The sequence below is a fragment of the Palaemon carinicauda genome, chromosome 12, assembly GCF_036898095.1.
Source record: "Palaemon carinicauda isolate YSFRI2023 chromosome 12, ASM3689809v2, whole genome shotgun sequence".
NCBI classification, from domain to species: Eukaryota; Metazoa; Arthropoda; class Malacostraca; order Decapoda; family Palaemonidae; genus Palaemon; species Palaemon carinicauda.
Genome location: NC_090736.1, coordinates 145,041,164 through 145,064,756, shown reverse-complemented (window position 1 = coordinate 145,064,756; position 23,593 = coordinate 145,041,164). Strand labels below are relative to the sequence as shown.

At 52.3% G+C, this 23,593-nt stretch overlaps 1 long non-coding RNA gene and 1 pseudogene across 2 annotated transcripts in view; both read left to right on the top strand.

Moving 5' to 3' along the window:
• Positions 1-23,593, top strand: part of LOC137650677 (uncharacterized) — a 191,049-nt gene that overhangs the window by 97,625 nt on the left and 69,831 nt on the right. The window lies entirely within an intron of this gene.
• Positions 11,434-11,552, top strand: LOC137651383 (5S ribosomal RNA; annotated as a pseudogene).

Sequence of the window (23,593 nt, the reverse complement as noted above, 5' to 3'; positions counted from 1 at the left end):
GTCCCTTCAGGACAAGTCCAACGTCCCGGATGTAGCCACTGGGACAGTTCGGACCCGTTGCCGTCATCTGATGACTGCTCGCCGCCTAAGAGAGGCAAAGTTGTGCCGTCTCATTCGCTAACCCCGCCTGTTACCGCACCTGCTTCCGTAGACCCTAAATGGGTGTTACTGCAAGACATGCAGTCTAAGCTTGCGTCCTTGATGAAGGACTACAACGCTGAGAAGGTTTCCGTTGAACCTACTGGCCATCAGCCTTCCAAGCGTTCTGTTGTGCGTCCTGTTGACGTGGATGTAGCTTTCTCGCGTCAACCAGTTGGGGTGGTACCTCCACCGATGCGACCCAGTGTGGATTTCCAGCCGCACGTTGACGTTAGGCAACGCACTGATGCGATTGGTGACGTTCAGGACGTTCATCAACCATCAGAGTTGACTTGTTTTGACGCGGTGCGTCAACCTCCGCAACCCGGTATGGTGTTGACTGCACAACCCAGACGGTCTAAACAGTCTCGGGTGGACGCTGTGCGTCCTCGCGCACCTGTTGTTGTTGACAGTTCCCAGACTGTTCAGCAGTTCCAGGACGCTGCGTCCGGCTCCGTCACGTATGCACCAGTGCGACCGGACTCTGCGAGTCAAACGTTGCCTACACCTTTGCCGTTTTCTCATCAGTTATCAGATGAGGAACTGTCAGATGAGGACGTTGCTGAACCACAGCCTGAGGATCAGCCTTCAGAACTAGATGAGCCTAAAGCAGTTCAACCATCCTTGGACTTTAGAAAAGTCATGGCTGTTTTTAAAGAGTTGTTCCCTGATCACTTTATTTCTGTGGCCCCTCGTTCGCCGCCGTCAGAGTTTGTCTTAGGCGTTCCTGCTACCATGCCTGCCTTTACTAAACTTGTTCTCTCTCACTCATCCAAGAGAGCTTTACGGCTGTTAGGCGATTGGTTAGAGACCAAGAGGAGTTTAGGGAAGACGGCATTTGCCTTCCCCCCATCTAAACTCTCGTCTAGATCGAGCGTCTGGTATGCCACAGGAGAAGTTCTCGGCTTGGGAGTTCCTGCCTCTGCCCAGGGCGACTTCTCAAGTCTTGTAGACTCTCCCCGCCGCCTTGCCATGAGACGCTCGAAGATTTGTTGGTCACCCTCGGACCTGGACCACCTTCTTAAAGGCATATTTAGGGCGTTTGAAGTCTTTAACTTCCTGGACTGGTGTTTAGGAGCCTTGAGTAGGAAAATCTCTTCTGCCGATAGGGATGTTTCCTTACTCATTATGTCCTGCATGGACAAGGCCTTCCGTGATGGGTCCAACGAGCTTGCCGCTTCATTCACGTCCGGAGTCCTTAAGAAACGAGAGTCTCTGTGCTCTTTTCTGTCAGCAGGAGTGACGCCATGCCAAAGATCTGAGCTACTCTTTGCGCCCTTGTCTAAGTGCTTGTTTCCTGAAGTCTTGGTTAAGGAAATTGCCTTGTCTTTAGTGCAGAAGGACACCCACGATCTAGTTGCGTTCTCGGCTCGCAAAGCTCCCCCTTTGCCTGCCTTGTCTGCTAGACCTAGGATAGACTCTCCAGCGTCCAGGTTTATCCCGCCCTTTCGTGGCAGAGCCTCCAGCAGGGGAGGTGCTCGTGCCGAAGGGAAGAGAGGGAAGAGGAAAGGATCCAAGTCCTCTAAGGGCAGAGTCTGACTGCCCGCAACTTCAGACAGCAGTAGGTGCCAGACTCAAGAACTTCTGGCAAGCCTGGGAGAAGAGAGGCGCAGATCAACAATCTGTGAGGTTGCTCAGAGAGGGGTACAAAATCCCTTTTGTACGCAGACCTCCTCTAGCGACGTCCCCCATCGATCTCTCTCCCAGGTACCGAGAGGAAGAAAAGAGACAAGCCCTGAAACTGGAAGTGTCTCTTTTGCTAGAGAAGGGAGCGGTGGTCAAAGTCTCGGACCTTCAATCACCGGGGTTTTACAACCGTCTCTTCCTAGTATCAAAGAAGACAGGAGGTTGGAGACCGGTGCTAGACGTCAGTGCTCTGAATGTCTTTGTCACAAAGACGAAGTTTACCATGGAGACCACAAAGTCAGTCCTAGCAGCGGTCAGAAAGGAAGACTGGATGGTCTCTCTAGACCTAAGGGACGCCTACTTCCACATCCCCATTCACTCAGACTCCCAACCTTTTCTGAGATTCGTCTTCGACGATGTGGTGTACCAGTTTCGGGCCCTGTGCTTTGGCCTAAGCACAGCTCCTCTCGTGTTTACGAGGCTTATGAGGAATGTGGCAAAATTCCTCCATTTATCGGACATCCGAGCCTCCCTTTATTTGGACGACTGGCTTCTCAGAGCCTCTTCCAGTCATCGCTGTCTGAAGGATCTCAATTGGACTCTAGATCTGACCAAGGAATTGGGACTCCTAGTCAACTTGGAAAAGTCACAGCTGGTCCCATCCCAAACTATTCTGTATTTAGGGATGGAGATTCACAGTCAAGTTTTTCGGGCTTTTCCGTCGGCCCCCAGAATAGATCAAGCCCTGCTCTCCATCCAGAAGATGCTGAAGAAAGAACGCTGCTCAGTCAGGCTTTGGATGAGTCTGGTAGGAACGCTGTCATCCCTGGAGCAATTTGTCTCGCTAGGAAGGCTACACCTCCGACCTCTTCAATTTCATCTGGCTTTTCACTGGAAAAAGGACAAGACGCTAGAGGCGGTCTCGATCCCGATTTCCGAAAAGATAAAGTCTTGCCTGACTTGGTGGAAGGACAATATCAGCCTACGAGAGGGCCTTCCCCTGGCAGTTCAGAAACCCAACCACGTTCTCTTCTCGGACGCATCGGACTTGGGCTGGGGCGCGACGCTGGACGGTCGGGAATGCTCAGGTCTGTGGAACTCGAGTCAGAGGAGCATGCATATCAACAGCAAGGAGCTTTTGGCGGTTCATCTGGCCTTGATAAGCTTCGAGAATCTCCTTCGAGGCAAGGTGGTGGAGGTCAACTCGGACAACACCACGGCCTTGGCGTACATTTCCAAACAGGGAGGTACCCACTCAATGACTCTGTACGAGATCGCAAGGGACCTGCTCATCTGGTCAAAAGATCGAGGCATCTCCCTAGTAACGAGGTTCATCCAGGGCGACTTGAACGTCCTAGCAGATTGTCTCAGTCGGAAAGGTCAAGTAATTCCAACCGAATGGACCCTCCACAAGGATGTGTGCAAGAGACTTTGGGCGACTTGGGGTCAACCCACCATAGATCTCTTTGCAACCTCGCTGACCAAGAGGCTTCCAATCTATTGCTCTCCAGTCCCAGACCCAGCAGCAATACATATAGATGCCTTCCTCCTAGATTGGTCACATCTAGATCTTTACGCATTCCCACCATTCAAGATTGTCAACAAGGTACTGCAGAAATTCGCCTCTCACGAAGGGACAAGGTTGACGTTAGTTGCTCCCCTCTGGCCCGCGAGAGAATGGTTCACCGAGGTACTTCGATGGCTAGTAGACGTTCCCAGAAGTCTTCCTCTAAGAGTAGACCTTCTACGTCAGCCACACGTAAAGAAGGTACACCAAAGCCTCCACGCTCTTCGTCTGACTGCCTTCAGACTATCGAAAGACTCTCGAGAGCTAGAGGCTTTTCGAAGGAGGCAGCCAGTGCAATTGCTAGAGCAAGGAGAGCGTCTACCATTAGAGTTTACCAATCGAAGTGGGAAGTCTTCCGAGACTGGTGCAAGTCAGTTTCCGTATCATCGACCAGTACCTCTGTAGCCCAAATAGCTGATTTTCTCTTATACCTGAGAAAAGTACGATCCCTTTCAGCTCCTTCTATCAAGGGCTACAGAAGCATGTTGGCCTCGGTCTTCCGGCATAGAGGCTTAGATCTTTCCAACAATAAAGATCTGCAAGACCTCCTTAAGTCTTTTGAGACCTCTAAGGAACGTCGTTTGGCTACACCTGGGTGGAATTTAGACGTGGTCCTAAGATTCCTCATGTCAGACAGGTTTGAGCCTTTACATTCAGCCTCCCTGAAAGATCTCACTCTTAAGACTCTTTTCCTGGTATGCTTAGCCTCGGCTAAAAGAGTCAGTGAGCTTCATGCCTTCAGCAAGAACATCGGGTTTTCGTCAGAAAAAGCTACTTGTTCTCTGCAGCTTGGTCTCCTAGCCAAAAATGAGTTACCTTCTCGTCCTTGGCCTAAATCTTTCGATATTCCTAGCTTATCGGAGATTGTAGGCAATGAACTAGAAAGAGTATTATGCCCTGTTAGAGCTCTTAAGTTCTACTTAGCTCGTACTAAACCTTTACGAGGCCAATCTGAAGCGTTATGGTGTTCGGTTAAGAAACCATCCTTGCCTATGTCAAAGAATGCTTTGTCATATTTTATCAGATTGTTAATACGAGAAGCTCATTCACACTTGAGTGAGGAAGACCGATCTTTGCTTAAGGTTAAGACGCACGAGGTTAGAGCTGTAGCAACTTCTGTGGCCTTTAAGCAAAATAGATCTCTGCAAAGTATCATGGACGCAACCTATTGTAGAAGCAAGTCAGTGTTCGCGTCATTTTACTTGAAAGATGTCCAGTCTCTTTACGAGAACTGCTACACACTGGGACCATTCGTAGCAGCGAGTGCAGTAGTGGGTGAGGGCTCAACCACTACAATTCCCTAATTCCATATCCTTTTAATCTTTCTCTTGAAATGTTTTAATGTTGTTTTTATGGGTTGTCCGGAAGGCTAAGAAGCCTTTCGCATCCTGGTTGATTTGGCGGGTGGTCAAAGTCATTTCTTGAGAGCGCCCAGATTAGGGGTTTGATGAGGTCCTGTTGTATGGGTTGCAGCCCTTGATACTTCAGCTCCTGGGAGTCTGTCAGCATCCTAAGAGGATCGCTGGGCTCCGTAAGGAAGACGTACTTACAAGGCAGAGTAATCGTCTAAGTCGACTTCCTTACCAGGTACCTATTTATTTTGGTTTTGTTATATTGATAACTGTCAAAATGAAATAAAAAAAAAAAAAACTCTTAGCTTATACGATGTAAACATATTTAACTCTGGTCTCTACCCACCTCCTTGGGTGTGAATCAGCTATTATATATTCACCGGCTAAGTTAAATATTTAAAAATGATATTTTAATTATAAAATAAATTTTTGAATATACTTACCCGGTGAATATATAAATTAAACGACCCTCCCTTCCTCCCCAATAGAGACGCAGTGGGATGAGAAGAAATTGAAGGTTTTGTTTACATCGAGAGTGGTATCTGGCCGACAGTTGGCGCTGGTGGGCACACCCGCAACCTGTATAGCGATCGCTGGCGAGTTTTTTATGTATGTGTCTGTCTAGCAACAGAGTTGCAGCTATTATATATTCACCGGGTAAGTATATTCAAAAATTTATTTTATAATTAAAATATCATAATTACTGAGTGCATTTAATACATTGACTATTTATATTTTATGCATTTTGATTTTACCTTAAATTATCGAATGCAGGAAATTGTTTGCAAAACTTTGACTGCTTTAACGCGGACAATTTGCTCTTTGGTGAACAGTAAAAAATTCAAGGAGTATTTTGAAGAAAAATGTCAATTAAGTTATACATCTTAGTACTTGCTTTGTTTTCTGTTTAATTGCTTATAATATAAGGTATATTAAGCATACTTTACAAAGTTCACCAATGATTGACATAATTGCAAAAGTTTTGCCTAGTTTTTGCTCATCCTTTTTTTTTTTTCTTTTTCCCTTGTGTATTACCCACTTTCCCTCTCCCACATTCCAACATTATCCATAGCCAACATCAGCCTGAGTATAATTCCTTTTAATAATTATTATTCTGCTTTTGTAAATAATCACTGTAAAATAGTTCTTTACTTTGTTACTGACCTCTGATTGTAATATGTGTGAGAATGATTTCCCGCAGACTTTACAATGGCCACTCCCTGGAATATCTCTTTGTTCCGTAACCGAAATACAAACCACGCTATTTACATTGGGTTTACCTTTTAGCGCAGCTGAAATGGCGAGCCATTAGAATTTAACGAGGGTGTATTACCCCCGCACTAGTTAGGGGGGGGGGGTAGGGGAGTGGTAGCTAGCTACCCCTCCCCCCCCTCACACAGAGATGAATGCTCACTTTCACTTTTGGCTCGGACTGTGACAGACGTCTCTGTCTTGGTCCTCTCTTGGCAGCCATTGTTTGTTTTGTCTTTACTTAATCGCTTACTTTTCTTTTACTCAATATATATGTAAACATGTTTTCATGTTTGTATATATATTTGAGCATAGAAATCAGTAAGTTTCCTTTTCAGAGTTGTGTGTGTAGTGTACGATATCTACGTGGAGTCCTCGGCAGTTAGGTCGCCACGGCTTAATTTTATGGGTGGCGATCGAGTTTGACTTCGGTCTTTCTCTCTCTCTCTCTCTTGAGGTCGTTCACCCTTTTACTACGTGTTACTACGCCCTTGTAGCTTCCTTTCCGTGTGGGGGGGTTGCTACGCCGTACGTTTGTCTCAATTAGTTTATGAATCTAATTGTAGTTGTTATTTTTTCAGCTTGTAGAACGATTCCTTTCGGGGTTTTCGTTCTTTCTTTAGTGTTCGTTCATTTTTAAATTACATAATTACATAGTTTCATAATTATAATTGTTATAATTCTGTTTTGGTTACAGCTCTCCTTCCGTGAGTGTAAGTGGTTGTGAGGGCACGTGCCTGTTGTGTAATTCTTGTTTCCTTTCCCTCGGGATTCCTCTTCGGAGCCTTCCCGGGGGAATGAATGTGTACTAATGATTTTTGTTTTATTTCTTTACAGTTACCGATCAAGTTCGTTTCTGTAATATGGCAATGGTGTGAGCTGTCTTGTTGAGGCCTGGGGATTCGGCTGTTGCTGCCTCCCCCCTTGTATTTTCGTCAGGGGCGTGTCTCCTTCTACTGGAAGTACTTCCGTGTGGGGGGGTTGCTACGCCGTACGTTTGTCTCAATTAGTTTATGAATCTAATTGTAGTTGTTAATTTTTCAGCTTGTAGAACGATTCCTTTCGGTGTTTTCGTTCTTTTTTTAGTGTTCATTCATTTTTAAATTACATAATTACATAGTTTCATAATTATAATTGTTATAATTCTGTTTTGGTTACAGCTCTCCTTCCGTGAGTGTAAGTGGTTGTGAGGGCATGTGCCTGTTGTGTAATTCTTGTTTCCATTCCCTCGGGATTCCTCTTCGGAGCCTTCCCGGGGGAATGAATGTGTACTAATGATTTTTGTTTTATTTTTTTACAGTTACCGATCTAGTTCGTTTCTGTAATATGGCAACGGTGTGAGCTGTCTTGTTGAGGCCTGGGGATTCGGCTATTGCTGCCTCCCCCCTTGTATTTTCGTCAGGGGCGTGTCTCCTTCTACTGGAAGTACTCCCGTGACGACGGACAGCTCTCCAGTTCATTTTAGAACTCTCAGGAGGCTTGCCTCCTTGGACGGGTAACTTTCCTTCCGAGGGAAGTTTTTCCTGTCCAGGCTTGAGTTTTTCCCCTTTTGGGGGGTTCTTCTCTTGCCTTTTTTTCGTGCGACTATGCTCTTGGTGCTGAGCGGTCACACCTGCAGTTTCGCTCAAGGGGCTGGGCAACTGCAGGAGCCTCTCTTTGGAGGATTGCTCCTTTTAGGTCACTGGCTGACCAGTCTCTTCTACGAAGTGTTTCTCTTTCGTTCGCGAGAGTACACTCATAGAGACTCCTCTTCGGAGGATTCTTCTGCTGCTGTTGCTGTTGGCCTCCCTCGCCGTAAGGCCCACCGTCCGCCTCGTCATAAGGGCCTCTCATCTCCCTATAAGGGTGCTAAGAGGCGCCTTTTTGAATCTCCGTTTGCAGCCTACAACTCCTTCTTCTTGACCTTCCGCCTTGGTGCAGATGGGCAGCAGTCTGATCTCGTCTTCCGACGGGCAACGGTCTTCCCGACGGACAACGGTCTTCCAACGGACATCAGTCTCCCGGCGGACAGGCACTGGTCTTCCGATGGACATCTGTCTCCCGACGGATAACGTTCCCTTCGGGGCAAAGTGTTGCCTCCCACGGGGGTTCTTCCCTTGCGTGTCAGGGTTTCCCTGCGCGCCCTTCTGCTGTGTTCTCTCCTGCTCCTGCTCAGTGTTAGCGCACAGGCGCTCTCCTGCTCATCAGCGCTTCCTGATCGCTAGCGCTCTCCTGTTCGCCAGCGCTCTCCTGTTCATCAGCGCTCTCCTGTTTGTCAGCGCTCTCCTGTTCGTCAGCGCTCTCATGATGATCATCCCTGCTGTTCCTGTTGGTTCCTGTTACGCGCCCACGTTCGCCCTCGCGATCTAGAACTTCGGTTCAGGTCTGGGTCAAGGACTCTTCTTATATGCGCAGGCTTCCACGCGTTGCCTTCTGCTCGTCAGCGATCATCAGCTCGCCAGCGATCATCAGCTCGCCAGCGATCACCTGCTCGCCAGCGTTCACCTGCCCGCCAGCGCGCACAGGCGATTTTAGTATCGCCTATTCAACAGCGTTCTACACGTCAGCGATCACCTGTCTCTCGGCGATCTCCGGATCGCCCGCGTGTGTTACAGCCGGCGCGCCAACGTTCTCCAACGCTTCTGAAGGAACATGGTTTGCCAGCTACTAGCTCGCCATCGCGCGATCGCCCACCTGCGCATGCTGCTCGCCATCGCGCAATCGCCCACCTGCGCATGCTGCTCGCCATCGCTCGCGATCGCTCACCTGCGCATGCTGCTCGCCATCGCTCGCGATCGCTCACCTGCGCATGCTGCTCGCCATCGCTCGCGATCGCTCTCCTGCGCATGTTGCTAGCCATCGCTCGCGATCGCTCACCTGCGCATGCTTCTCGCCATCGCTCGCCAACGCGCCATTGCCAACCTGCGTGTCAGCGCTCACCAGCTCACCACCGATCGCCTGTTAATCCACATCGCCAGCGGTCTTCCTCGCCCACGCGGCAGCTCGTTTCCTCGCCATCGCGCTAACGCTTGCGTTCGCCGCCTCGGACTCGCGCTCATTCACCTGCCCACCCTCGCGACCGCTCGCCCGCGCGCCCACGCGACCGCGCGCCCGCGCGACCGCTCGCCCGCGCGCCCACACACCCAGGCGAGCGCCCGCGCGACCGCTCGCCTGCGCGCCCACACGCCCACGTGCCTGCACGTCTACGCTCATGCGCGTCTGCGCACATGCTCTCCAATGTTCGCCCCGCGCGTGAACCGACGGTGTTCCTTCGCGCGAACCGACGGTGTTCCGTCGCGCGAACCGACGGTGTTCCGTCGCGCGAACCGACGGTGTTCCGTCGCGCGAACCGACGGTGTTCCGTCGCGCGAACCGACGGTGTTCCGTCGCGCGAACCGACGGTGTTCCGTCGCGCGAACCGACGGTGTTCCGTCGCGCGAACCGACGGTGTTCCGTCGCGCGAACCGACGGTGTTCCGTCGCGCGAACCGACGGTGTTCCGTCGCGCGAACCGACGGTGTTCCGTCGCGCGAACCGACGGTGTTCCGTCGCGCGAACCGACGGTGTTCCGTCGCGCGAACCGACGGTGTTCCGTCGCGCGAACCGACGGTGTTCCGTCGCGCGAACCGACGGTGTTCCGTCGCGCGAACCGACGGTGTTCCGTCGCGCGAACCGACGGTGTTCCGTCGCGCGAACCGACGGTGTTCCGTCGCGCGAACCGACGGTGTTCCGTCGCGCGAACCGACGGTGTTCCGTCGCTTGAACCTACAGTGTTTCTTCGCACGAACGTCGGCTTAATTCTTGCAGTATCCATTGCTCGTCTATGGGTTATCGTTCGCCGACCACCAGCTCTCGCCATTCCTACCACGCTCGCCTTCCTTCTGCGCTCCTTCACTCACCTTCGTTTGCGTTCCTGCGTGACCGCTCATGGGCGCTTCCACGTTCGCCCACGCGCAAATCTTTGAATTACCATCGCGCGAGCTCCAGGGCGATTGCGACCACGATTCCCATTGGGGTTTTCGCTGCATGGCCAGCCTGGCGAGTTCTTCTGGAGCGTATTTCCAGAACACGGCCTCACCCCGTAAACGCAGAGCATGGCACTTGCAAGAATAGGAAGAAACTTCAAGGAGGTCTGAGCAACACTCCTCTTTCCAGAACCTGGGTTAGCCCTTCCCCGTCATTCCCTGGAAGGATTTTTGGCGGGGGGCTTTCCGTTTGAGATTTCTCCATCGGCCAAGGGGTGACTGCTTACCCCTTCCTCTGGGGGCTTACCAGGTCCTTTCCCTCCTCGGTTACGGCCCGAGGTTTGGTTCAAGGAAACTACAGGAAGATCATGGGTACTTTCCTCCTCTCGGGCTCAAGCACCTTGGCCTTTCGTCGTTAAGTATCTAACTTGCGGACAAGCTCGATGTTGTACCATCTGGACGCGCTGACTGAGGGCTTCCTTCGGGTGTCTCATCTGTGGAGGTCGACAACCTCAGACACCCTTCCCTCCTTGAGAAGAGTTTGTTTGTGCCCAAGGACAGAGTCTTAGACAGCGGCTGTGCGGAGGAAATCGACTTCCGTTTTCACTCCTCCAATCGCTTTCTTCCAGACTCTGCAGGGCTCCAGCGCCTTTTTCTTTCAACCACGTCGTCCTAAGTTATCGGCTACGACAACTGAGACAAGGTGTCCAATTGCAGTTTCCTCCTGTCAGGAACAGATGGCACGGGAGGCTCCCCCGGGGGGGCATAGTCCTAAAAGGAGCGGCAGAGTTCACGAACTCTAGGATTGCAGGTTTCTCGCTGGGAGGATGCTTAAGGTTACTCATCCGGATGACAGCTTCCCGATGCCCATTCCCGCACGATCTCTGTGATCAGCCAAAGATATCGCGCCTGCCGTCTCTGTCAGCGAATTCAGTGTCTCTGAACCTCTATGCCATAGTGTCGGCAAGAGTTGCCCGGTTGGGCAGAATGATCCATACCTTAGGCGAAGGTCCTCCATAGGATCATCGACGGCTTCACCCCCTGCCTCTTCAGTCGATCCTTTCTTGTAAGGAAGGATCTGAGAGGGGAGTTCCGTAGTCGACCTCTCAGCCCTGATCAAGTTTGTCGAACAAACTTCGGCCAGCGTAGAACAGCAGAATCGATCAGACTGGTAACGAGGCGACAGGACTCCTTAAACCCTGGATCGGAAGGACGGGTACTTTCAGTTTCCAATCCATCCATCTTCCAGGGAGCTCGTGGAATTCAGCCTAGACTGCAAGTATTCCTGCTTATGATGCAGTGTGGCTATCCCGCCGTGGCAAAGCAGGTTTTTTCCCCCAGGAAACTCTCCCTGCTTTCCTCATGGCCGCTCAGGTGCAGGCTTCCGCCTCTTTTGCCTTTAGGAGGGCTGGTCAACTCCGGTAGGCTCGGGTTCGACCTTCTTCAGCGCCGGGACAAGCTTCCGGATGCTTACCATGAGTGTGGGTTCATGGTATTTTGCTTGGAGCCTTCTCTTCTTCTGCCTGAACATCTGGAGTATCTGGCCATGATATTGAGTCAACGGCCTTACCACGTTGGAAACCCCGCTTCTCGTCCGTCCAGCGAGGTTAAGCAACGTCGGTTCTGGTCGGTACTTGGATGGGTGACCACCTGGGGACGCCAGATTCTGTTGCCACATCCTCCGAGCCTTCCTTTCAGTTGAAAGTGGCAAGACTGAGGAGAGTCGCAGTACCTGTTCTCAGTCAAGCAGAGCTTTCAGCCCTACCTTGGAACTATTCCTAGTTCTCCTTTCCTCATTGACCCGTCTATAGTCCGAACGGTCGCCTAGGGATAAGTTCCATGTGGGGCGGTCCAAGTTCCGGTGGTTTCAGGCAACGTTTAACCGGACTTCCTGGCCCCTATGGGACCAGCGGAACTATTAGACCTGCAATGGGTGTTGACCTATGGAACCTCTTGATGGTAGTGGATAGTCTCGTCCTTTCACCACATTCTTGATGCTGTTCTCGGACTCGTCAAAGGAAAGGGGGGGGGGGGGGGGGCCGGCATGTTCCGGTCCAGGCCTATGGTCAAGACCTGAAGGATACCTCTCCATCATTCAGGCAGGCTTAGGGGCCATAGTCTGGCCCCTCTACAGATCCTACAGCTCCTGCCGAGTCGCTCCGTGCTCGTTGACTTCATGATTCTGGCGTGTTCTAACCAGCAGGGGACGCATTTTCACACCTTCACATCTTGCAGTAGAGATACCGGGATGATTGAGTTACTCTCAATACCACCATCGGCTCTCTCATTCCAGGCAGAGGAATGTTCTCTCCGACTATCCGAGCAGAGCCTCGTAGAGAGAGTGTACCTGGGGGTCTTTGACCTTGAGTAACCAGCAAGTCCTGGTCTGGGGGACCTGATCGCAACAGCTTGGAACCTCAAGCTCCCGCTGTTCTTCCCCCCAGTCTCAGACCCCAAGACTGGCAATATGCATTCCGGTGATGGTGGGACAACTTCGACGCCTGCGTCTTCCCTCCTTTTTGTCTGTGGACAATGGGTCTCAACAAGACCAGGTTGTCTGTCAACCTTTCAATGGGAGAGCTCCACTGGGACTATGCGCAGAACGGTTTCTGGACCCTCTGCTTCCCCTGACGGAACTCCCGGGAGAGCTTCTCCCACGGCGCAGACTACTCAAACAACCACACTGCAACATCTCTCCCGAACCGGGGCGTCGCTTCGGCCTTATGCCTGGAGGCACTAGGCTTCCTCCTCAAGAAGAGACAACCCGCTACAGTCGCGGTACGGAGGTCGCGTCATCTGCGATAGTCATCCGCAGGGGTCTTCCAGGCAAAGTAAAGAGTCTTCGATGGTTGGTGACGTGGGAGATATACCTCTTCCCTTGAGGCCTCTTCTCCAGCAATAACGGTCTTATTGCTTTTCGGCGGGAGGAAACTCCTTTCCGCTCTCGGAAATGAAGCCTGTCGCTCAGCCTTTCCCTGACCTTCAGGCTTAAAGGAATAACTTTTCCTGCCCGCTGGATCTTTCCTCGCTCATGCGAAGCTATGATTGTCCCTGCCCTAGTCGGAGGAAGACCTCCAACTTGGAGCATGGCTCGGACTTTTTAGTCCCTTAAGAGATCTTCTCAAGACTCTTTACGACAGGCCTCGGATTGTATTCCGCCTTGGGTCTCCTGCTCACTCTGGCCACGGCCAGTGTGTAAGCAATCTTCTTGGTCTCGTACGACTCCGCCCTTTCTAAGGAAGAGGGGAAGGCAACATTCAGGTTCGCTCCTGAGTTGTTGGCTAGACTCAGAATCTGGGGGTCCCGGCCCTTCGGTCCAATTCCTTCAAGATTTCGAGTCTCCATTCTGTATCTGATGTCCCAAGAACTTCTCTTTCTTGCCAGTAAAGGAATCGAGAGGTTAGCTTTGGGAACAGCTGCAGTTTGTCCTCAGTTGCAGCCGATTTGGGAGCACAAGGAGGACACGGGGGAGAGTCACCAGTATACCTTTTCAGCCTGGACTCAAGGACATTCATCTCGACCTGTCTCCAGACCCTCCCGCGTCACGTCGCCCTACAGCACGATGTTGGATACATCGCAACGTCCCTCGCCTTCGAGTAATACTACTCTGTGACGCAGGTGCTACAAGCTGGAGTCTGGAAGCGTCTATTGACCTTCGCAGCCCGCTTCCTGCAGGGCGTGACCCACAGGAGTCTCGATACGTTTTCTATCGCTCTGTGGTGGCTACACAACAGCTGGTCTAACCTCAGGCTCCTTTTTGGACAGGTAGCAGAAGGTTGAGGGCATTGTTATCAGGTTTTAGTCTGCATGAACGAAAGAAGTATGTCTGGCCCTTATTTCTTTCTTCATCATCCCCTCTACGGGGAAGCAGCATCCTGGTCTCTGCATAGCTGACCTCGAACCTCTGCAGGTAAACCATGCTTCCTTGTGTTCCGAGTATTGAGTCAATACTGTCGCGTCCCCCATACCCTGACGAGGTGGTATTGGGAACGTCCTAACCCAGAGTTCCTTCTGGAACTCCAGGTCAACTGCCTAGGACGGGTCACACTTCTTCCTTCACACACAAGCTTATGTAGGCCACACAGTTCCTTGCGGAGCAAGGAACTTGTGAGGTGCAGGGACTCCTTTTCTCGAGTGCAACTCACTCGGATTCTGAGTCCCCGGGTAAAGCCAAAGCCAGTATGGCTGGGGACTTTCCACCCTACCTAAGGGGTAAGTCACCCAATGTAAATAGCGTGGTTTGTATTTCGGTTACGGAACAAATGACAAGTTTGAAGATAATTTGTATTTTCCCTAACCATACAAACCTTAGCTATTTACACATATTTTCCCGCCAGCCCTGTCCCCCAAGACAAGTCCTACCTCTAAGTGAAAGTGAGCATTCATCTGTGTGTGAGGGGGGGAGGGGTAGCTAGCTACAACTCCCCTAACCCCCCCCCCCCCCCCCCGCTAACTAGCGCGGGGGTAATACACCCTCGTTAAATTCTAATGGCTCGTCATTTCAGCTGCGCTAAAAGGTAAACCCAATGTAAATAGCTAAGGTTTGTATGGTTAGGAAAAATACAAATTATCTTCGAATTTGTCATTTTAGATTAAAAGCACAAATCTCTTTCCTACCCATACCACAGGATATTAACAAAGTATAAGACTCTGTTAATGTCAGCTGGGTTCTGGAATATGGAAGGTTTTTAGCTGAAAGATTAGTTGAGACAAAAGCTGCCTTGTTGGCATAAAACAAAGCTTACCAACTTGATTTGAGACGAGAAAGTTGCAGCTGACCTGGACAGGAGCATATTAATTAATATTTTAATATTACAGCTGTAAACCATGGTGGTCAAAACAGCGACCTTCTCTCTAGATTCTAGCTGTTGTCTCTGTGGTTAACCTGAACCGAAGTGTGTCGTATTGAATCCTGAATGTGAATACGGTATTTAGTATAAAGCTGGCTTAATACGAAGTCTCCCATAAATTTATTCTACTTGGTGAAGACCAAAAAAAACCACTGTACCTGACTTTCCTCCCCGTCTTTTGAAACTTATGTGTGGTCACGTATGGACAGCTAAGTCTACTTAAACTTGATCATGATTGTGAATATGAAATGTATTTCTTATTGATTACAGTATTACCTTTATTATTTTAAAGATTATAATTCAGTTTTGTTCCGTAACTGAAATACAAACCACGCTATTTACATGGGGTAATTACTTCGGCGCAGCTCAATGGCAAGCCTTAAAAGTTTTAACGAGGGTTTACTACCCCGCCGCTAGTTAGCGGGTAGCTAGCTAAGCCCCCCCCCCACACACACACCGGTGAATGCTTCACTTTGCTTTTGGCTCGGGAAGAGAACAGACCTGTCTGCTCTTTCCCTCGCTTTGACTGCCATATTTAATCTGTTTTTGCTTTTTCTTTTTCAGTGTGTTTGAAGTCGGCCTCTACTACTATGCGTACTTGCCCTGGACTTCCCTGCCGCCCTTGTGGGACCTTTATGTCGGCGGTCGACACCGATCCCCACACCTTATGTCCTCACTGTAGGGGCCAGCTGTGTGATAGTGGTAACGTGTGTATAGAATGTAGGGAGTGGTCTACCTCCCAGTGGGAGAGGTTTGCCCGGCACCGGAAGAAAAAGTCCAAAAGGGATCTTTCTCCTTCAGAGGCTTCTTTGAAGAGAGAAAATTCCAGGACTTCTTCCGTAGCCCTTTCCTCCTCCGAAGCTCCCCCTCGAGCGGTCTCTTCCGAGAGGCCGGTGAGTGGTAGCGTAGACCGTATTGCTGTTGACCGATCCCGGGGTGCGGGAGAGGTAGTCGCCTCCCATAGCGAGGCTGCTGCCCCTCCTCCCCCGGAGGAGGATTTGAATATGTCTAATCGTGATTTGTTTCAGCTTTGGGCTTCCTTGGGGCTGCAGGGTTCGCCCTCCAAGGAAGCCCTGTTTGACATGATCAAACTTGGTGCAGCTGTCAAACAATCGCCAACTACAGCAGGGATAGATTCTCTGTCTGTGGTTGACGTTGTTGTGACGGAGACATCTCGTGGGTCAAGTCAAACCCCCGTTCCTGTTGCTGAGGTAGCTGACGGCTTAGACTCCCCCTCTGAACACCTTTCGAGGGAGGATCTAAGTCCCACGGTCTCTCCTGCCGGTGATTCTCCCCCTCGGGGAGTTCCCTTACATAGACTCCTCTTCGGAGGCCCCTTGATGGTCAGCCTGCTGATCCCACGGCCCCTCGTGGGCGTATAAGGCGGAAGGCTCGTCCTCCCCTTTGCCGTAGAGGCCTTCCTTCCCCTCACAAGGGAGTTGGGAGGTGCCTCTTCGGCTCGTCGTCGCCACAGTCCTCTGCGGAGGAGACGACTCGCCGTTCGCCGATCCTGCCAGCTACCACCTTAGACCTCTCCAGGGATCATTCGCGATCCCCTTCGGATGATGGTCGTCCTTCGGGACACAGTGACCAGTCTCCCTCCAGACCTGCTGACTTGCCGTCACCCTCTGATGTTCCAGATGCGCGTGGCACTCAAACCTGATCCTGCCACTGCGCAGGCACCGGGCCCTTCGGGGCTTAAGGGTCTTGAGTGCAAAACCGCACCTCTTGCCTTCCAGCGCCAGGTTCTTCCTGCGCGCCCTCCTGCTGCTGCCACTGTTTCTGTCTTAGCGCCACAGCGTTCACCTACACGCGTGCACGCCCCTGTTCCTGCTTCGCGCCAGGGTTCCCCTGCGTGCCCACATCCTTCTGCGCCCCGGCGCCCTCCAGCAGTTCCTGTGACAGCGTGACAGCGCCCACCTGCGCACACGCACCCACCTGCGCACACGCACCCACCTGCGCACACGCACCCACCTGCGCACACGCACCCACCTGCGCACACGCACCCACCTGCGCACACGCACCCACCTGCGCCCCAGCGTTCCTCGGTACCTTCCTCGTCGCGCGCCGTCCGAGAGGTTCCTTCGCTAGCGCACAGGCGCTCACAGGTTCCTCTGGACTCGCAGCGCCCTTCTGGAGTTACGCGCGAAGCGCGCCCACGCGCGGTTCCAGTCCCAGCGCGCCCACGCGCTGTTCCAGTCCCAGCGCGCCCACGCGCTGTTCCAGTCCCAGCGCTCACGCGCTCGCCAACACGCCAGCGCGCTTCCACATCACAGCACGCCGCCCAGGAGGCTCCTAAGCTAGCGCACGGGCGCTCACAGGCACCCCAGGGCTCTCCTTCCAGACCGCGCGATCCTGCACGCGTTCCAGCCGCGCGCGACGCTCCGGTTGCGCGCCCCGTTCCTGTCATTAAGGCGCCTCATGCAACCCTTCAATGCACACCTGTGCGCCCTCATCAAACCGCGCGTCCTGCTCGCCCACCGCAGCAGCGCACACCAGTGCGTCCACTTCCTGATGTGCGCCATGCGCGCCCACAGGCAAGTATGCCTGTCCTGTCGGACCAGCGCCAACCTACACGCCAACACGCCAACGCGCCATCCCTTCCTCGCGCTATCCTGAACCGGCGCTCACGCGCCCTAGCCCGGTTCTCCCGGATACTCGCTCAGGCGCCCCTGTTCTCTTGTGCCCTCCAGGGCAGCATCAGGATGCTGCGTGTCCTCGCATCCGGCCGCCTCCCGTTCCGGCTCCTGCGCGCCACACGCCCTCGCCATCTCCCATGCGCGCCCGCGCCCACGTGCCCACTCCAGCTCCAGCTCCTGCGTGCTCCCGCACCCACGCGCCCACACAATCACCAGCCCATCATCGCTCCCACGCTCTTGTGACCTCGCCTACGCGCCACCGCGCCCTCGCGCCCGCTCCACCACCTTCTCTCGCCTATGCCTATACGCGCGCGCGCGAGATTCCTGTGTCACGCGATCTTTTCGCGTGCGACCCTGGCCAGGGCCCATCACGCGACCTCCAGCGCGAGCGTCGCCAGTCGGACAGGTCTTCGTCTCGTTCCCCTCCCTGCAAGCGCAGACCAGCGCGCTCGCCGGAGGAGGGGCTCTTCCCGGACAGGTCTAAGGACTCTTCCTTTTCAGCTTCACAGGCGAACCCGCATTTGTCGACTCCTCCAAGGGATCGAACGATCCCCTTCCCTCCAGAGGGAGTGTCTGACAGCGCGACTGTCAGCCAGCAGCCCTGGTTCAGTACCCTAGTCAGAGCTCTTGTGCAGGCGATGAAGCCCGCCCTCTCTGACATGGGTCTCAAATCAGTGGCAGCTTCCTCCCCCCTGAAGAGGAAGAGAGGAGTCTCTCCCGTGGAAACACCTCCAAGGCCTATTTTGTCTCCTCGCAGATCCTTGCGCAGGGCTCCTCCCCCCCCCCCAGACTTTCTCTCCCTCCCCTGCAGATGAGGACTACCCATCCTCAGGAGAGTCGGACGAGCCGGACCATTCCCCCATCGCACTAATGGGGGAAGCTCCGCCTCTCCCTGAGAAGTCTTCTCGTCCAGGGTTGGAAAGGAGCCTGCACCCTTCGTTACTTGAGTCCTGTATCCCGTCCAGGAGGGAACCGAAGGACTCTAAGATGATTCCTAAATCGTCAGCAAGGATCAGGCAGGAGCCATCTAGACCTTCCGAGGATGTCCACGTGTCCCCCCAGGAAGAGCCCCTGGGGACGGGAGACTTCGCTGCCAGTCCTTCAGGAGGAGAGCACCAAGAGTCAGAACATGCATTCTGGCAAGTCCTGACCCTCATGAGGAACCTCAACGGAATCCCAGACCCTGAGATTCCTCCTCGTGAAGGTAAAGACACGGTCCTGGACTGCGTCTACGGCACCTAGAAACCCTTTAGGGCCAGTGCAGCCTTGCCCTGGTCTAAGGGGATGAAGAGTGCCAGGGACAAGGTCGAGGGACAGCTCTCTGAGCTTGCCTCCTCCAGCAGATCCAGCGCCGGTAACAAGCTCCTCCCTCCTCCTCAAGTCCATCAGAGGAGGTACTTTGAGATCCTTGAGGAGTTTTGTTTGGATCTTCCGATGCATCACTCTGTGGAAGAACTCACCAGGGGAGTTCCTCTAGAGAGACACTCCAACCAGCACGTGTCCTTCTCGGCCACTGAGATCCTAAGCCAGGAGAAGATCGCTAAGTGTGCCATGCAGGCAACTTCATGGCTTGACATCTGGCTGGGGTCTCTGGGCATCCTGGTGCGGTCTGAGGACCTCTCCAAAGAAAGCACCAGGAAGGCACTGGAGACTTTCTTACTCTCAGGCACACGGACCATTGAGTTTGTGGCCCACCAAGTCTCGAGCTTGTGGGCCAATACGATTCTCAAACGTCGGGACGCTGTGGCTGAGAGGTTCCACCAGAAGGTTCCCAGTTTGGAGGTTAGCAGACTCAGATACTCTTCCGTGTTCGGTAAGAGTTTGTTTGAGCCTAAGGACGTGGAGCTTACCGCTGAGAGGTGGAGGAAGTCCAACCAGGATTCCCTCAGTCATAGAGCTCTGACATCGAGGCCCTACAAACCTCCAGTGGCTCAGCAGCCCCGTCCAGCTAAGGACACGAAGAAGACCACTGCAGCGAAGCCGAAGGTGTCTAAGAACTTTCCTGCCAAGAGCAGAAGGAGCAAGAAGTCCTCCAGGGGAGGCAAGAACCCTAGAGGTAATGGCCGAGGCTGTAAACGCTAGGGTTGGCAGTCCCCCTGCATGTCCACCAGTGGGGGGATGCCTACAAAGTTCCGCGACAAGGTGGCAGCAACTCGGGGCAGATGCCTGGACGATTTCCGTGATCGCTCAGGGTTATCGCGTCCCGTTTACAGCCTCTCTACTTCCCCTGACAGCGAATCCAGTGTCGTTGAGCTCTCTTGCCATGGGATCAGCAAGAGGGCAAGCCCTTTGGGCAGAAGTCCAGACCATGTTGAAGAAGGACGCTCTCCAGGAGGTTGTAGACGGGTCCCCAGGCTTCTACAGTCGACTTTCTTGTGAGAAAGGCGTCTGGAGGCTGGAGACCAGTCATCGACCTCTCAACCCTGAACGGGTTTGTCAAGCAGACTCCGTTCAGTATGGAGACGGCAGACACGGTCAGACTCGCATTGAGACCACAAGACTTCATGTGTACACTGGACCTGAAGGACACGTACTTCCAGATCACAGTCCATTCGTCTTCAAGGAAGTACCTAAGATTTTGCCTAGACAATAAGATCTACCAGTTCAAGGTGCTGTGTTTCGGTCTCTCCACAGCCCCTCAGGTCTTCACCAGAGTGTTCACCCTGATCTCTTTGTGGGCTCACAGGATCGGCATCCGTCTCCTCCGTTATCTGGACGACTGGCTGATCCTAGCGGACTCGGAGGCAACCCTTCTTCGCCACCGAGACAAGCTCCTCGAAATTTGCTAGGATCTAGGGATCATGGTAAATCTCGAGAAGTCCTCTCTGCAGCCCTCTCAGAAACTGGTATATCTAGGCATGATCATAGACACCAATCTCCACAAAGCCTTCCCATCAGACGACAGGATAGCAAGGCTGAGGAAGGTCGCGAGACCCTTCCTCAATCGAGAAGAACTCCCAGCCCAATCGTGGCTACGTCTCCTCGGCCACCTCTCCTCCCTGGCCTGTCTCGTTCCCAACGGCCGCCTCAGAATGAGATCCCTCCAGTGGCGACTCAAGTCCTGGTGGAATCAAGGTCACGATTCCCCGGACTCTCTGATCCCTATGGGTCCTGCGGAACGGACGGACCTCCAGTGGTGGGTGGCGGACGAGAACCTGCGAAAGGGAGTGGACCTTCTCGTCCTCCCCCCGGATTTGATGTTGTTCTCGGACGCATCAAAGAAAGGGTGGGGGGCCCACGTTCTGAACCACAGTAGCTCAGGCCTGTGGTCAGAATCAGAAAAGTACCTTCACATAAACCTGCTAGAAATGAAGGCCGTGTTCCTGGCACTTCAAAAGTTCCACCAAGTCCTGGCGGGCCACTCTGTGGTGGTGATGAACGACAATGCCATGGTGGTGGCTTATATCAACAAGCAGGGAGGTACCTTTTCGGAACAGCTATCCCATCTTGCAGTAGAGATCCTGAGATGGTGCGAAGTCCACTTGATCTCGCTAGAGGCTCGCTTCATTCCAGGCAAAAGGAATGTGCTCGCCGACAGTTTGAGCAGAGCGACGCAGATAGTGAGTACCGAGTGGTCTTTGGATCCTAAAGTAGCCAACAAAGTCCTGACTTTGTGGGGTTCCCCAACGGTGGACCTGTTTGCTACAGCGCTGAATTTCAAGCTTCTGCTGTACTGCTCCCCGGTCCCGGACCCCAAGGCTCTCTGGCAGGATGCCTTCCAACAACGGTGGGACAACGTCGATGTGTACGGCTTTCCCCCGTTCTGTATGATGAGGAGGGTGCTTAAAAAGACCAGAATATCGATCAATCTTTCAATGACCCTGATAGCTCCGCTATGACATCACGCAGAATGGTTCCCGGACCTTCTGCAACTCCACACGGAGGTTCCGAGAGAACTCCCTCCATGTCACGAGCTACTCAAACAACCACACGCCAACATCTACCACAAAGCCTTAGCTTCGCTTCGACTTCACGCCTGGAGACTATCCAGCATCTCCTCACAGAGAGGATTTTTGCAACAAGTTGCGAACAGGATGTCTGGTCACCTGTTTAAGTCCTCCGCAGGGGTCTACCAGGCGAAGTGGCGAGTCTTCTGTGGTTGGTGTCGTGGAAGGGGTATCTCTCCCCTCGATGCCACTATTCCAGCAATAGCGGAGTTCCTCGTGTATTTGCGGGAGGAAATGCGCCTTTCAGTCTCGGTAGTGAAAGGCTATCGCTCAGCCTTAAGTCTTGCCTTCAGGCTCAAAGGAATGGACATTTCTTCCTCGCTGGAACTTTCCCTTCTCATACGGAGTTATGAACTTAACTGCCCTCAGTCGGAAGTGAGACCTCCTCCATGGAACGTGGTTCGAGTTCTCAGGCCTCTGAAGAGACCCCCTACGAACCATTACGCCAGGCTTCTGATCGCCACCTTACCTGGAAGACGGTTTTCCTGCTAGCTTTGGCCTCGGCCAAGCGAGTCAGTGAGCTACATGGTCTCTAGTACGACATCGCCCATTCAAGGGGATGGGAGGAGGTAACGTTCAGCTTCGTCCCTGAGTTTGTTGCCAAGACTCAGAATCCGGGAGTGCCGGACCCTAGGTTCGACTCTTTCCAGGTTTCAAGTCTCCATTCTGTAACAGATGACCCAGACCATCTCCTACTGTGCCCAGTGAGGAGTCTGAGGTTGTATCTTAAAAGAACAGCTGCAGTTCGTCCCCAGGTGCGAGCCCTGTTCGTGAGCACTGGGAGGACGAAGAGGAGGGTCACCAGGAATACCATCTCGGCCTGGATTCGCAAGGTGATACATCTGGCCTTGAATCCTGACCCTTCTCCGTCACGTCGCCCTAGAGCGCATGATGTCAGGGGCATAGCTACGTCCCTGGCCTTCAAGAAGAATTATTCAGTGACGCAGGTCCTTCAAGCTGGGGTGTGGAAGCGTCAGACCACCTTCAAGGCTCACTAACTGCAAGACGTGACACACAGGAGGCTCGATACGTTCTCTATTGGCCCTGTGGTGGCTGCACAACAGCTGGTCTAACCTTAGGCTCCTTAATGGACAAGTAGCAGAAGGTTGATGGCATTGTTACCCGGTTTCAGTCTGCGTGAATGAAAAGATCTGTCTGGCCCTTATTCTTTTCTTCATCCTCTCCTCCCTTGGAGAAAGCAGCATCCTGGGTTCTCTGCACAGCTGACTTTGAACCTCTGCAGATAAGCCCTGCTCCCTTGTGTTCCTAGTATTAAAATGTAATACTGTCATGTCCCCATACCGTGACGAGGTGGTATTGGGAGAGTCCTAGCCTAGATTTCCATCTGAAGAACTCCAGGTCAACTTCCTAGGACGAGTCACTTCTCACCTTCACACACAGCTTATGTAGGCCGCAGCAGTTTCACAGCATGCCAGCGAGGAGCAGGGACCCCTTATTTCTTGAGTACTTACACACTCGAATCTGGGGTCCCCGGGCAAGCCAAAGCCACTATGGCAGGGGACTTACCGCCCTTCCTAAGGGTTGAGTCACCCCATGTAAATAGCGTGGTTGGTATTTCAGTTACGGAACAAATGACAAATTCGTAGATAATTTGTATTTTTCCTAACTATACAAACCTTAGCTATTTACACATATGTGCCCGCCGGCCCTGTTTCCCGGGATAAGTCCTACCTCTAAGCAAAGTGAAGCATTCACCGGTGTGTGTGAGGGGGGGGGTAGCCTCCATACCCGCCGCTAGGGGTGGTAAACCCTCGTTAAAACTTTTATGGCTCGTCATTCAGCTACGCCGAAGTAATTACCCCATGTAAATAGCTAAGGTTTGTATAGTTAGGAAAAATACAAATTGTCTGCGAATTTGTCATATTCTATACAGTTAGAAGCTATTTTTCAAATTTAACTGAGCATTGCCATAATTTGTTTGGTTACTCTTTTCACTTTAGGCCTATTATTAAAGAATGTGGAAGTTATATTGCGTTTGTTGTTCCTTGTTTTTTGTATTCATAGTTTACTAATTATCATTTGCAAAACTTTGAAGAAAATTTTAAAGTTATGTTAAATGATTTTGGTATTATTGCATTGTATCCTGTTTGTTTAGTCATTAACAGTGAACTACCATGGTTGAACTGTATTCATCAGAGGTCTTAAAAGCCTGTGTATCTATGAACTAGTCTGTCTCTTCTCTCATTTTGTATTGTGCCTTTGATTCATATTTTATTTGGGGTTACACATTCTTCGCAGTTTTGTTGTTCTAGAGTTGGT